General features: G+C 43.8%; 1 protein-coding gene across 1 annotated transcript in view; it reads left to right on the top strand.

Moving 5' to 3' along the window:
- The window catches only part of MARCHF4 (membrane associated ring-CH-type finger 4), a 76,831-nt gene that overhangs the window by 37,894 nt on the left and 25,342 nt on the right, over positions 1-13,595 (top strand). The gene's annotated exons all lie outside the window — the stretch shown is intronic.

Below are 13,595 nucleotides of genomic sequence, written 5' to 3'. Positions count from 1 at the left end.
CTCCATGGCCCAGAGAGGAAGGCACTATTCGCTTTGCATGTGAGAACACTGAGGAGCTGAGAGGGTCCATGACCTATACAGAACACCACACGGCTACTGCTGTAGACTGACTGTGTGTTTCTCCACCCCCACTTTCATATGTTAAAATTCTAGCCCCCTTGTGACAATATTAGGAGGTCCAGCCTTTGGTACATGATTAGGTCATGGGAATGGAGCTCTCATGAATGAGATCAGTGCCCTTACAAAAGAGACTCCTGAGAGCTCCCTCATCCCCCCCACTATGTGAGGACACAGAGGAGATGGCCACCCATGACCCAGGGAGCAGGCCCTCCCAGACACTGTATTCATGGGCACCTTGATCTTATATGGCCCAGCTGACTTGGATTTCCCTTGTGAGAAATCAACATTTGTTGTTTATAAGATTCCAGTCATCCTCACCAAGGCCCCAGACGTGTGAGGGAAGTCATTTGGATCCTCCAGACTAGCCAATCTGCTCATCAAACTGTCAAGTGGCCCAGTCCATGACACATGGAGCAGAGGGCCCAGCCAAGCACTGTCCATTTCTGACCCACAAAATTGTGAGGATAGTGTAAATGGTGGTTGTTTCAAGCCACCGAGTATTGAATGAGTTGCTAGGCAGGAATCAATAACAAGAACCCTTGCCACTCCCTCTTGCCACAGGACCCCAGAATGTCCTTTCTCTGCTCTCCATCTAGTTAGTGCCTGTCTTTCAGCCCTCAGCCCACAGATGGCTCTCAGAGGGTAGTCTCCTGTCAGGTCACTGTATCCCCTCTTTCACAGCACCTGTCAAAGCTGCAGTTTTACATTTGTTTGCATTATTATTTCATGAATGTTTGTCTATCCTATTGGACCATATGCAAGGACCAGGGTCTGTTTTACCTGCCACAACATCCCCCAGCACCTTCATGGCACTTGGCACATAGTATTATCAACAAGCTCATGAATGAATGAATGAATGAATGAATGAATGAATGAATACACGAAGATGTGATCCTCTTCCTATACTGTGTTTGATTTGTGGTTCAAGCCTGTTTTTAGTAGAGCTCTCACTGGGCCTCTGTGTGCACAGGGAAAGGCCAAGTGGGTGGGGCTCTAGGATCCCCCACCTTTCTGTCAGTGAACCCAGCACCCCTTTTGTTTTAAATATTGGCATTCTTCATAGGATACATTTGAAGAAAGGTTCCAGTTACTTAAAAAAATATGTTTGAAAACCACTATCCTAGGCCTGCCTCTCAGCCACTTTACTCACTCCCACCTTATCCTCCCTTCTTCCTTTCTCACAGAAACTCCCACAGAACTAATGCCTGGCAAGAGTTTAAAAATAGAAGCCCCTCTCCCTCTCTCTTCCTCCATTTCCTTTCCTTCTCATCCCCCTGTAATTTGTTGTGAAAAAAAGGAAACTGTCTGGATGCATTCCACTGAATAGATGTGCTTTCCTGACTAAATAAAACAACATGCAGATGTAATTCCCCACACCTGGAGGTTGTGCCCCCTGTGAATCACTGTGAGTGGCAGGGCTGAGAGGCCTGGCCTCCCAGGCAGCAGCTGGAAGAGATGGGACCCATTTGCTCACTCACCCACGTGCAAACACACACACACACACACACACACACACACACACACACACACACACTTACTTCATTCAGGTTTCCATTGGACTTGGGAGGCACACATGGATGTGAACCTAAGGAGGCCCCACTCAAGGTGCTGCCACTAAGATCTCCTCCCAGGTGGTCCACTGAGATGGCTCTGGGACTCACCGGAGAGAGAGGAGAAAGTGGGCTGCTCTGGAGAGAGGCCCACATTCAGGCAGCTTTATTAGAAGCACAAAGAGGTGCTGTGTGTGTGTGTGTGTGTGTGTGTGTGTGTGTGTGTGTGTGTGTGTGTGAGAGAGAGAGAGAGACAGAGAGACAGAGAGACAGAGGGAGGGAGAACTGGAAATTGTTAAGAGCAAGGTGAAAGGTGTTATGAGTTGTGTGTGCAGCCAGTGGACACTATAATTATGAATGAAGAGAAAGACACTGACAGAAAAAAAAATAAAGCTTTTAACACTCAATTCACTTATCTATAAAGTGAGGATAATGATACTCACCTCTCAGCACTGTTGAGGGCTTAAATGAGATCATGTTTATTTAACACCCACATGTACTGGGCAGTTAATAAACTACCCTTGCTCTTATGGGCCAGGACATCTTGACTCTGAGGATGTTTAGAAATATTCAATACCAGAAAATGGATAGTGGCTAAAAACTGCCCACAGTAAAATGTATTATTTATTAAAATCTGACAGAAGACTCACAGCTTCTTGACAAAATTCAGATCTGCACACTTTGATCCCCCAAAAAATTAAATTTGGAAGGATTATAAAGGCCACAAAATAAAATTTTCAATGACAGAAGCTGTAATTAGTGAATTTTAATGCACATTTTACTTATACACATATTTCACTTATAAAATGATTTGGCCCAATGAAAAGTTTAAATAACATTACGTGAGAGATATTTAAAAAATGGTGTTTAATTGCTCTATATTAAAAAAGATTGATCAAAAATTAAATTGGCTTAATAGAATTCTCTGTGGAAAACACATTCTCAAGGAGAGTTTATCAAAACCTATATAATGCCCATTAAAACTTTGCAATTGTAAACACAGGATCAAAATGCCCTTGGGCTCCAAATGGTGAGATCAAAACAATCTCTACTGGCCACTCCTTTTATTCTGACTATTTTCATTCCTATATTCTGAGCTCCAGTGAGAAGGAGATAGGAAGTAAGAATGGGGAAGGTGTGGTGAGTGTAGGAGTGGAATTGAGTTGTTTTGGTTTTAGAAGCTAATCTTCATATCTTTATAAATTATAAAATTCTATTTTTATTTTCAACAGTCTCCTTCAATGCCTCTCCCTTTCCCTAACTAAATTTGTGATCAGCTTTCCATAAAAAATTGGTAATAAACATAAAATATACAATAAAAACAAAACTGTTTGGCAGTTATAAGTGATAGTTGATCACTTTAAGTTTTAAAGTATTAATAAAATTATAAAGTATTAATGAAGTTTTAAAATATTGAAAATTCTGAATTTTTATCAAGTTATAATCCACAAAATAGTGTTCTGGAAACATTAATTTTGCTTGTACTTTTTTTTGTTTCTCTGCTCTGTTTTCTGCCAACAGGTTTACTATATCACTAGGCTGACAGGGCACCAGGGTCAGTGACTCCCTCCACCCTCCTTCACTAGACATACTCATAAAAGCACATGTATTCAGTGTCTTCATTATCCTAAGCTGTCTACATCTTATTATGTTTCCAACAGCCCTATTACTACTGCCTTCATTTTAATGATCAGAAACTACAGTACAAGGAGGCTAAAAAACTTACCCAACAGTCTTCGCAAACATGCATCATTGTTTGTTTATGCTAACAAGCTTACATTGCCTTATTTTTCATAGTCGCATCCACGGACCTACACATGTGATCACATATTATATGCATGTTCTAGGAATTGCCATGGCAGAAAGCACACACGTTGCCTCAAGAACATACTTTCCCAAATCATTATCACATTAATTTATTTGACAGGAAAGATATTAACATTGCTCAGAAACAGCAGAACAGAAATACTGTGCCATTGCTTCAAACCACACAAATGGATACACACATGCATATACACACACTGGAGGGTAAACTTATAGTTGGAGACCTCTCTGAGGAAACGGATGCTGATTGTCTTGGCTGTACAAGTTACAGAAACTATATAGTGCTTTCTCATGAAAGTTAGAGGAAGCACCAAGAAAAGAGTCCCATGCTCAGCGCTCCTGGGCTGACCATACCAAGTGCACTATGCAAGAGCGTCTTGACCTTAGCTGGAGTCCAGCCTGCACTTGGAACTCTGGGTCTGCACCTGGGATGGCCCCTAAATGTGGAGGGTCTTTACTGCTCTGTGCCTCCTCAGGGCCTTTCCCTTGAAGCTTCTCTCACCTGCTCCAGGGGAGAGGACCAACTCCTTTGTGAACCTCCTGCCACAATGTTTCACAGCCAATTAAAATTCTATTCCATCCCCAGCAAGGGAGCTGGCAGCCCTGGGTCTCACCAGCAGGATGTACTGGCTGCAATTAATGTCTCTTCTGGAGCCTGATTAGCTAAGGAGAGGCCAGGATACTTACTCTACCCCCAAGGCACCTTTAAATTAGGAAGTGGAGGTTCCTCATCCTGTTGCCTCTATTAAGTCATCAGTTAATGCAGACATGTTAACCCTTTCTATTTCCTCTTGGTAGTGGGACTGGATCAGAGAGGCAGGAGATCATCTCTCAACTGGACAGTCAAGTATTCAAATTCCAGATTATTAGAATGAATCGAGGGCCTGCTCTGTTAGGCACAGGCTAGGAGTTGGGGTTTCGACCAAAACCACAGACATAATGTTTAGTGTTATTATGTTGAAGCTTTGAACGTAGAAGATAATGCACAGGAATAATATATTTAAGAAAAAAGAGAAAATCCCAAATGATGGAAAAGGAGAAGAGAAGGAAGTGAGCACATATGGAATGTTTTCTATGTGCCAGATATTTTACATACATTATAGCAAGGAATTCTACAAGAACTCTATATTTTTACAGAGGATGGAACTAAGGCTCAGAGAGGTTAAAGAAAGTGTCCAAGATCACAGAGCCAATGCGAAAGATTGATTGTTCTAATGTCCCTAGATCTTTAGGCTTCCCCACAGTCATTTCCTCCTGGTAATGCCTGCTCACACTGACTTTGAGTAATCTGCATGAATTGCTTTCACCAATGGGAGAGTAGCAAACTACCTAAGCAGAGACTTGAAAAGTGCTTGGGACCAGGGTGTGCCCTCTCTTGCTGGTGGGAATGCTTCCACCATGATGTGAACTAGCCTATGCTGTCCTACTGGCTGATAGGAGAGGTGTGAGCAGAAGTGGACTGACCATCCCATCCTAGATCAGCCAGCCTCTAGCCAACTCACAGATGCCTGAGCAAACCCAGCGGGAAACAGCTAACCCTGATCAACAGAACCATTCAGCCAACCTGTAGACTTGTGAAACAGAATAAATGGTTGTTATTTTAAGCCACTGATTTTGGGGTACATATTCAGGAGCAGGTTAGTTAGCAGCTAGAACTAACTGATACTAGTAAATGGCAGAGACAAAAGTTGTTTGATCTTCAAGCCTGTGTGCATTGTCCATTTGTCATGAAAAGATAAAGGTTGAAAATGTAGCAGGAAAACACAGGTTAGATTATGATATGTTTCCACCACAAAGCTGCCCAGTCACACAAGGGTATCACTGGGAGGAGTGTGGTATTCCCATATTCAAGTATCTTAAAGGGCAGTTGAGGGCAATTATCCAGGTGCAGGGTGTTTAATGTGGGTCGCTTCGCCCTGGGTGCCTTAGCCACGTAGTTGGCCATCTCAGAGACTGGGCTACACTGAGACTCTTGACGAGAATGTCCCAAATTATCCCTATCATTCATCAGTTCCCTGGAGAAGAAAACCTCCTACAGCACCCAGACTGAGATTCTGCAGCCTCCAGCTGGCTAGGTGCCTCCTGATTCTCTTTCACAGCTGAAACTCTCTCCCAAGAATGCCTGGGTTGCATTGCTGCAAATTCCCCACTTAACTCTGCCCCAAACCTACAGCCATCTCCTGCTCCTCCCCTACAGTGGAAAGAAAGGCAGAAAGGAACAGACTGCCTGCATTTGCTGAGCCTCCCTTCTCAGGGTCCCAGCTGTGGTACTACTAACAGTTACCCTTGAGAATATGAAGAAAGGACAAGACCTTGAATATGGGATAGCAGCAGCAGATGTTGACTTACTGTAATGATATGGATGGAAACTGGTCTTATCCTTCTGAAGATCAATTCAGCAACATGTATCAACAGCCTTAAAAATGTCCATGCCCTTTGAATTAGTAACTCCATTCTTGGACTGTCTTTTAAGGATATAATTTTGGATATGATCCATGAAATCATGGATCACCATGAGAAATTTTTCATGACATAGTGTGAATGGAAAAATGCAAGTTAAAAATAGGTTGTGCCCTGACCAGTTTGGTTCAGTGGATAGAGCGTCGGGCCATGGACTGAAAGGTCCTGGGTTCGATTCTGGTCGAGGGCATGTACCTTGGTTGCAGGCTCAATCCCCAGTGGGGGGCATGCAGGAGGCTGCTGATCAATGTTTCTCTCTCATCGATGTTTCTAACTCTCTATCCCTCTCCCTTCCTCTCTGTAAAAAATCAATAAAAATCTATTTTAAAAAAATAGGTTGTATGTTTCTGTTGGGGGAAATGATGTGTGTGTTGGGGGGGGGGCTACAGTTATGAGGAAATTTTTGATTTATAATAAATCTCTATGTATTTTTAAGATATGGCCTTTTGTGCCCCAGCCTCGGGACATGTGGATCCTTGCCTATCTTGGACATAACAGGGAAACTTGCCTTAAAAACTGAAGAGATTGGTGAAAGTCTAGAAATAAATGATTGAAATGATGCATGACATGAGAATGGAATCTGAAAATAGGGCTTTCAGTGTGGATAGATGACTGCTGAGGGGAAGATGAATAAATTTTTAAACAATCATGAAGTGCGAGTAGAGAGGGAACATGGTCTTGGGTTGCCAAGTCCCAGGAAGCAATTGAAAAGCATCTTGATGGCTTACTTAACTACCTTGTCATGTAAAAGAGGTTAAAGACAAATAAAAGGAAGTCATATTTTACATACTAGCCATTAATTACGGAAAATTAGACCAAAGCACCATGGCAAAAGCTGAGACTCTGAACATGTCTAAAAAAGTGTGTTCACAGGCAGGCGCCTCCATGAGTTCTCAACATCAGGGCTGAGTGTTCACCCGAGGCTGCTGAATGGCTCCTAAATGAGCAAGACTGTGGCCTACCGTCTCAATCGTTTGGAGAGAAACATTGCTGGTCCATAAATACTCCCCTGTCACCCATCCTTAAGTCCAGAGGCTTGGGCTGTTCTATGAGCTTAGCCTTATTCCACACTGGTTTTCATATACGGATTTGAGAAGGAGAACTGGAAGGCACTGGTAAGCATGGGAGGCCCTGGAATCCCCTCCCCCCACATCATCCCTGTACAGAGGCTGGGGATAGCAAGGAGGGCCTTTGAAGACCCTCGTTCCCAGCACCAGGAGTGAGGAATATAGAACTGTTTCAAAGAAAAAGTAAAATTGCCAAGATGACAGAAGCTACAACTGCTTGGAGAGCTTAGCAGAGGCTTGGAGTCAGCTGACGGGAGTCTCCTCATGCGCCAGAGCAATTCAGATTCTACTCGCATGCTTCTCCTGACAGGGAGCTGGAGCCCAGCCTTCAGGAGCAGCATACTTCCCGAGAGGTGTGAAAAGAACTGGCTGAGGTGCCAGCCGGCTCCGGCTCCAGCTCTGGCTCCGGTTGGGTCTCCCCCTGAGAGGCATCCATCTCGCAGGGATGTGGGGCAGACTCTTTGAGGTTCTGAAACCGGAGGGGACTGTCATTTCTCCTATTTCAGCGTTGACCCCCTGCACCACCTAGGAAAGGCCACTGCCCTCTCTGGGCTTCAGGATTTTCAGTCCAAATGGAGTATAATCGGCACAAAGCTCATCATAAAGAAGAAATGCAAGTCCCATACAGAGAAAGAATTAAAAACCATTTTGGTGTTTACTGCATTCTCTTTACAAAGCAGGCAAAGGAAATTATAGGACTAAGACTTTTTTCCTTCTTTCCTTTCCTTTCCTTACAAGCTCTTCATGACAAAGATCATTATAGCCTCCCTGCCCTGTTATTATGTCCCTCCATTCCTGCACGTCCAAGGGCATCGCAAAGCCCTCACCTTGAGCCATGAACACCCAAGTTCACAGCCTTACATGAAAGGGGGCAGGGGAAAGAGACGTAATGGTAGTAAACACTCAAAGCTTAATACCTTTTCATCTATCCCATCACTGGAGAGAGAAACACGTCCATGTGGAGGAAGAAGGCTTGGGGAGGTGGTTCCTAAGAGACAGGGAGGCAGCCAGGTGGATGGTAGTTCTTTTCTCCCCCTGAAATAACAGGGCAGAGAGAAGCACCTGGAGGCTCCTGGAATCCATCACACCATTGTCACTTGTACTCAATATCCAGGCGCCCAGGCAGCTTGCTGCAGAGACCCCTGGTCACAGATATTGAGTGGGTAAGTAATTTACACACTGTCCCTCATCGAGTAAGTAGAAGCACTAGCATTTGGATCCAGCAGTCAAAGCTTGCATACGGGCTTGGCACATAGTACATGCTCAATAAGTTCTAGCTACTGGCATTTATTTTTATCTTTGTATACACAAGAGTCTCAAAGCGATGTTGGAGACAGAAGGTTGCTAAGGAGTATCTGGTCCAGAGCTTCACAAAATGAGCCTTAGCTAACCTTGCTTCCAGAGAGGAAGCATGAGTCTACATGGACTCAGAATCCCTGGGGTAGAGCCTGGGAAAATGAATTCTTTACAAGTTTCCCAGGATTCTGATGTAAGTTCTGAGATGCAAGAAATCAAGGCATAGATAGCTTAAACCCAAGGTCATCAGCCAGAGGGTGACAGAGCTGGAACTGACACCCAGGAGAGACTCTGCTTTTCACTCTGTAAGTCAGCCATACATGAGATTCCAGGTGTCTAGGGCTGTGATTTGGAATGTTTGTGAAGTGTAACATGTCATCACAGCTCGTTTACACTTGTAACATCTGCCGTGTCCCCTAAACACACTGAATGATATATTAATTACAGTGACTGAAAAGTAATTTTGGTAGAATTTCACCAGAGCCCCTTCAAATAACATGAAGATTTTGCACAACTGGAGCTGGGCATCGCTATGCCAGTGCATAGGGATAGTGGAGGGCCGACCCCAGGGGCAACTGAGTATTTGCCCCTTCATTTGCCACTGACTTGGGCCCTTGGCTTGGCCTGACTTGTGGGAAAGAAAGAGGACACAGTGACCTGGATCTCTGAAATTTCAGCCTGGAACTTTGGAAGCAAGCCCAGCTGGCTGGTGTATACAAATAGCCCAATTCTGGCCAGTCAAGGTTTATCGAAATTATGTTTTTGATTGAGTCAGCCACAGGTCTGAGGGCAGATCAGCCTTTAATTTGAGCCTTTTGGTAACGATGGTGATGGTAATGATACGTTATAGAGACAGACAAATGGACTATGTATTGCACATTTAGGCCATCAGTAACACAGATACGATTATGAATCTACACAGAAAATAGGACCTTGCTTTCCACCAGTTCTTGGATAGCTTGGTTTGTTTATTATGCAGATCATGTCTGACTTTATGGAATTGAATGTTATTTAAATTCAATTATTGTGAGGTGAAGTTCTTTCTAGTACCAGTTGAGCACATTTGGAGGCAGTTAGAGGGAATAGGTACATTTGTCTTATACCAGTTACATTATAGGGAGAAAAGCAATGCTAAAAAAAAAATAATTATCATGAAAATGAGAAAACATGGTTTGGAGGGATTGGTTTGGATCTCCATGTGTGTGTTTTTTTCTTGTCTTTTTTTTTTTGTTTTTTTAATCTGATGAGGAGGGAGGCTGGAAATTTTTCCATGAAGACGGAGGCCGATTATAGATGTGTGTGTGTGTGTGTGTGTGTGTGTGTGTGTGTGTGAAGTAAGCTGCTGGTATGAGAGTAAAACTAAAAATAATTATGTGGTTAATTGGATTTAGTATAGATTACTACAGCTCATTAAGGCCTTAAATCTTTTTTTTTCTACTTAGTAATAGAGTTCTTTCCTTTTAAATAAAATTATTTCACAACATTTCTTATTTCCTTCTGCCAGTTGATGCCCTGCTGGTCTCCTGAAGCCAAGGTTTGGCCTTGGTGCCATGGAGAGGGCAAGTAAGAAGCTTGGGCATGGCCTGGCTGGGAAGGGAGCATGGTAAATGCTGTAGCTGAGTAGCAGAGCTAAAAGGTTCGCCTGAAAGAGCTCCAGGCAGCAAGCAAAGTGCTGCCCGTACACTACCCGATACAAGATGCAGAGAATGAGAATGGCCTATCAGTGTATAATAATGGATCCTAGGGCTACAGGATCTTTGAAGGTCATCTTGGGGATCAGCCTACCTCCCATAGGTAAGGGGGAAACTTGCTTTATCATCCTTCAGGGAGGCAGGAATCACACCCTCTCCTATTCATCCTTGTACCACAACCTTTGCTGGTAAGTAGGACTTCAGGATAGGTCATTTTTCTTGATCCTGATACCAGTCTACACTGACCTCTTACAGCTCTGTGGACTCAAGAAATAATTATCTGGTCTCCTGCAGGAAAAAGACACTTGGAACCTACTAGGTTTCCCTCAACCTACTGCCCCATCTCTGATCTCTTTCTGTTTCCTCCCTCCCCAATCCTCCCCCATTAAACCAGATTACAGCAACACAGATAGTTGGTCAATGTCATGGACCAGTTTGGTTGTGCCCTCAAAGCTGGGAAGAAGGGTTATTGATAGTCCTTACTGTTAACTGGTCTCTCAAATACGTGAAGTCTAAGGAGTGACACACAGAGTTCTTTCCTTTCCAGCAAGTCAATCATCCATCCTCTAAGTCCAGAGACCACATAGGATGGACATTGGGGAGTCCCTACTTTTTTTGGCATCCCTCCTTATTCTTCTCTATATAAAACTGGAGAATTAATTATTAGCCTCATTTAATTATTAGATGGTAGAATGTCCACGACAGTAATTGTTAAAACTGTGCAATGTTTATAACATTAGGATTATTGATAAGAATGTTATAGAAAGGAGGAAGGAGGGAAAGAAAGATATTGATTGATGTTTGAAGTCGGTGAGAAGATGGGCCTAGAGACAGGAAGATCTGCTATATCCCATTTTATAACCCCTTACATGTTAACCAGCATTTACTGAGAGCTCACTATGTGCTAGGCATGAGCTAAATATATTCTCTTACTTAAATATATTCTCTAATTTCACAGATGAGCCACTTCATGTTAATAGAAAGGACCCTCAGTGCTCCAGCAATCATTCTTGATTTCTCTACTCTAATCACTCAAACTCCCCTGGAGGACTATTCATTCCAACTCTCAGATATCCAGTAACTCCTCCCCCACCTGCACTTCCAGCTCATGACTGTGCTTCATATTTCCCCCAGAAAAAAATAGAAGAAATCAAAGGAAACTTGCCAATTTTATGGTTAATTCTCAGTTCTCATCCAACTTGACCCATCACCGGCCCCATTTGACAGAGTGGAGCATTCCCTTTTTTCTGAAACACTTCCTCTTCTTTGGCTTTTGGAACATCATGTTCTCTTCTCACCTCACTGGCCTTCCCTCTCAGTCTTTTGTACTGGTTCGGTCCCATCTCTCAAGCTCTGACATCTTGGCATCTTCCAGGGAACAGTACTGCTCTTCTTTTCCACCTACACTCCTTTGGTGATTTCACCCAAGCTCATGGCTTTAAACACCATCTGTATACCAACGCCTCTCAAATTTGTATCTTAGTCTAGACCTAAACTCCAGACTAATTTATATTGCAATCCCTATTTAATGGCTCCACTTAGACATTTAATAAGCATCTCAAAGTTGGCATGTCCACAGCTGAACTGCCAACCTACCCTCCAAAACCTGCCTTTCCCTCAGTCTTTCCCATCTCAATGGAAGGCAACTATCTCCTTCTCATGGTTCAGCTAAAAATCAGCACCATTTTTGACTTTTCTCCTCTCATTCACCATATCCAATCATCAGCAAATCTCAATACCTGTATCTTAGCGATGTATTCAGAAACTGACCATTTTTCAGATCTGCCTCTGCTCCCATGCTGGTCCAAAATGCCACCCCTGCTCACCTGATTACTGCAACAGCCTTCTGTCCCCTGCTCCGCCCTTTCTTCCTTCGAGTCTATTTTCAGCACAGTAGCCAGAGTAATCCTATCAAGCACGGTCAGATCAAGTGGTGTCCTCTGCTGAAAACACTCTCATAATTTCCCATCTCATTCACAGTAAATCACCCACAGCCTCAGCTGATTAGTGCCATTTTTGATCCCCATTACATCTCTGACCTTACCTCCTATTCCTCTTCCCCTCATTCACTCTACAACAGATACACCAGCCACTTTGGCTCTTCTGGGACATGCCAAGCATGCTTCTGCCTCAGGGCCTTTGCAGTGGATGCGCCCTTGGCCTCGAGTGCTCAGTCCTCAGATACCTGCATGGCTTGTTTCCTTACCTTCTTCAGGTCTTCACTCAGATGCCTCCATTTGATGAAGCTTTCCAGAGCCACCATATTTACAACTTCAACCTGCCACCTCCCTAGTATCCCATTTCCAGTTTCCCTGCTTATTTTCCTTCATAGCATATGATAGCACCTTCAGAATTTATAATTTACTTATCTTTTTTATTGTCTGTCTCTCTCAGACAATTCTGTTCAGTGCTGTATCCCTGACACCTAGAACAGAACTTAGAACATACCAGATCAATGTTTAATGATTAAAAGAATAACTGAATGAAGCCTAAAAAGGTTAAGCAACTTTCTCAGGGTCACACAGATTGTATGGGCCTATCTGGGATTAGAGCCCAAGCTCTCATCCATCACACTAATCTCAGCAAAGGAAGAGGACTCCAAACTACACCCAAAGGCAGGTGTTTCTATCATCTCCTTTGTGTGTGTTTTTACAATATTTTTTATTGATTATTAGAGAAAGAAAGGAAGAGAAAGAGAAAAAAACCATCAATGTGAGAGAGAAATATTGATTGGCTGCCTCCTGCACGCCCCCTACTGGGGATCAAGGTGGCAACCTGGGGATGTGCCCTGACGGAGGAATCAAAGCAGCAAACTTTTGGTGCACAGGATAATGCCCAACCAACTGAGCCACACCAGCCGGGGCCATCACTCCTTTGTTTTGCCCTCCCAGAGCTGCACACTGCAGCAGGGCTAGGGCTGCCTTTGCTTCGCTAGACAAGATTTCTTTCTTTCTGCTCAGTGGCGGGGATGCCTGGTGACTGTGTGGGTAGAAGGGGAAGTCTTTGGCTTACCTGCCACTGCCATGGCAACCAGGTAACCTAAGGACTCCAGAAGCAAGTCCTTTCAGACTGAGAAGGGGAAAAACGAGGCAAGCCAAAAATAAACAGAAAGAAACCTGTGAATGGAGAACCGACTGGGGCCTTGTGCCTGCCGCTTGCTGTGTCATTGGCAGCAAGGATAATCCATCCTGTTCTCTCCCTACCCTCTAGCTCAGCCACGGCCAAGGGCAGTGGATCACTTTGTCCTGCCTCTGGCCTCTAGCATGACCCCACTTAACCCATCCAAGGGCTCATGCTGTTCTCTTCAGCACCGCCAGGGATGGGGGCCCCAAAACACTCTCAGTGACCTCTTGATAACACAGAGGACGATCCTGGCCAGAAGTCAGGAGATCCATGTTCTGACCCCCTACCCACCTCAGAGGGGCAGACTCTTAGTTCCTTAATCTCAACTTCTCTCTGGGGCTCAGTCGATCCTTTACTAAAAATGACTCCCTTCCTTACCTATTTGATAGTAGGAGAATCATGTGGAACTATAGTAAAAAAACAAAACAAAACTATGAAATTAAAGTCCTTAGGGAAATGCAAGT

The sequence above is a fragment of the Plecotus auritus genome, assembly GCF_963455305.1.
Source record: "Plecotus auritus genome assembly, chromosome: 5".
Classification (NCBI taxonomy): Eukaryota; Metazoa; Chordata; class Mammalia; order Chiroptera; family Vespertilionidae; genus Plecotus; species Plecotus auritus.
This window is presented reverse-complemented; position numbering and strand designations above follow the sequence as displayed.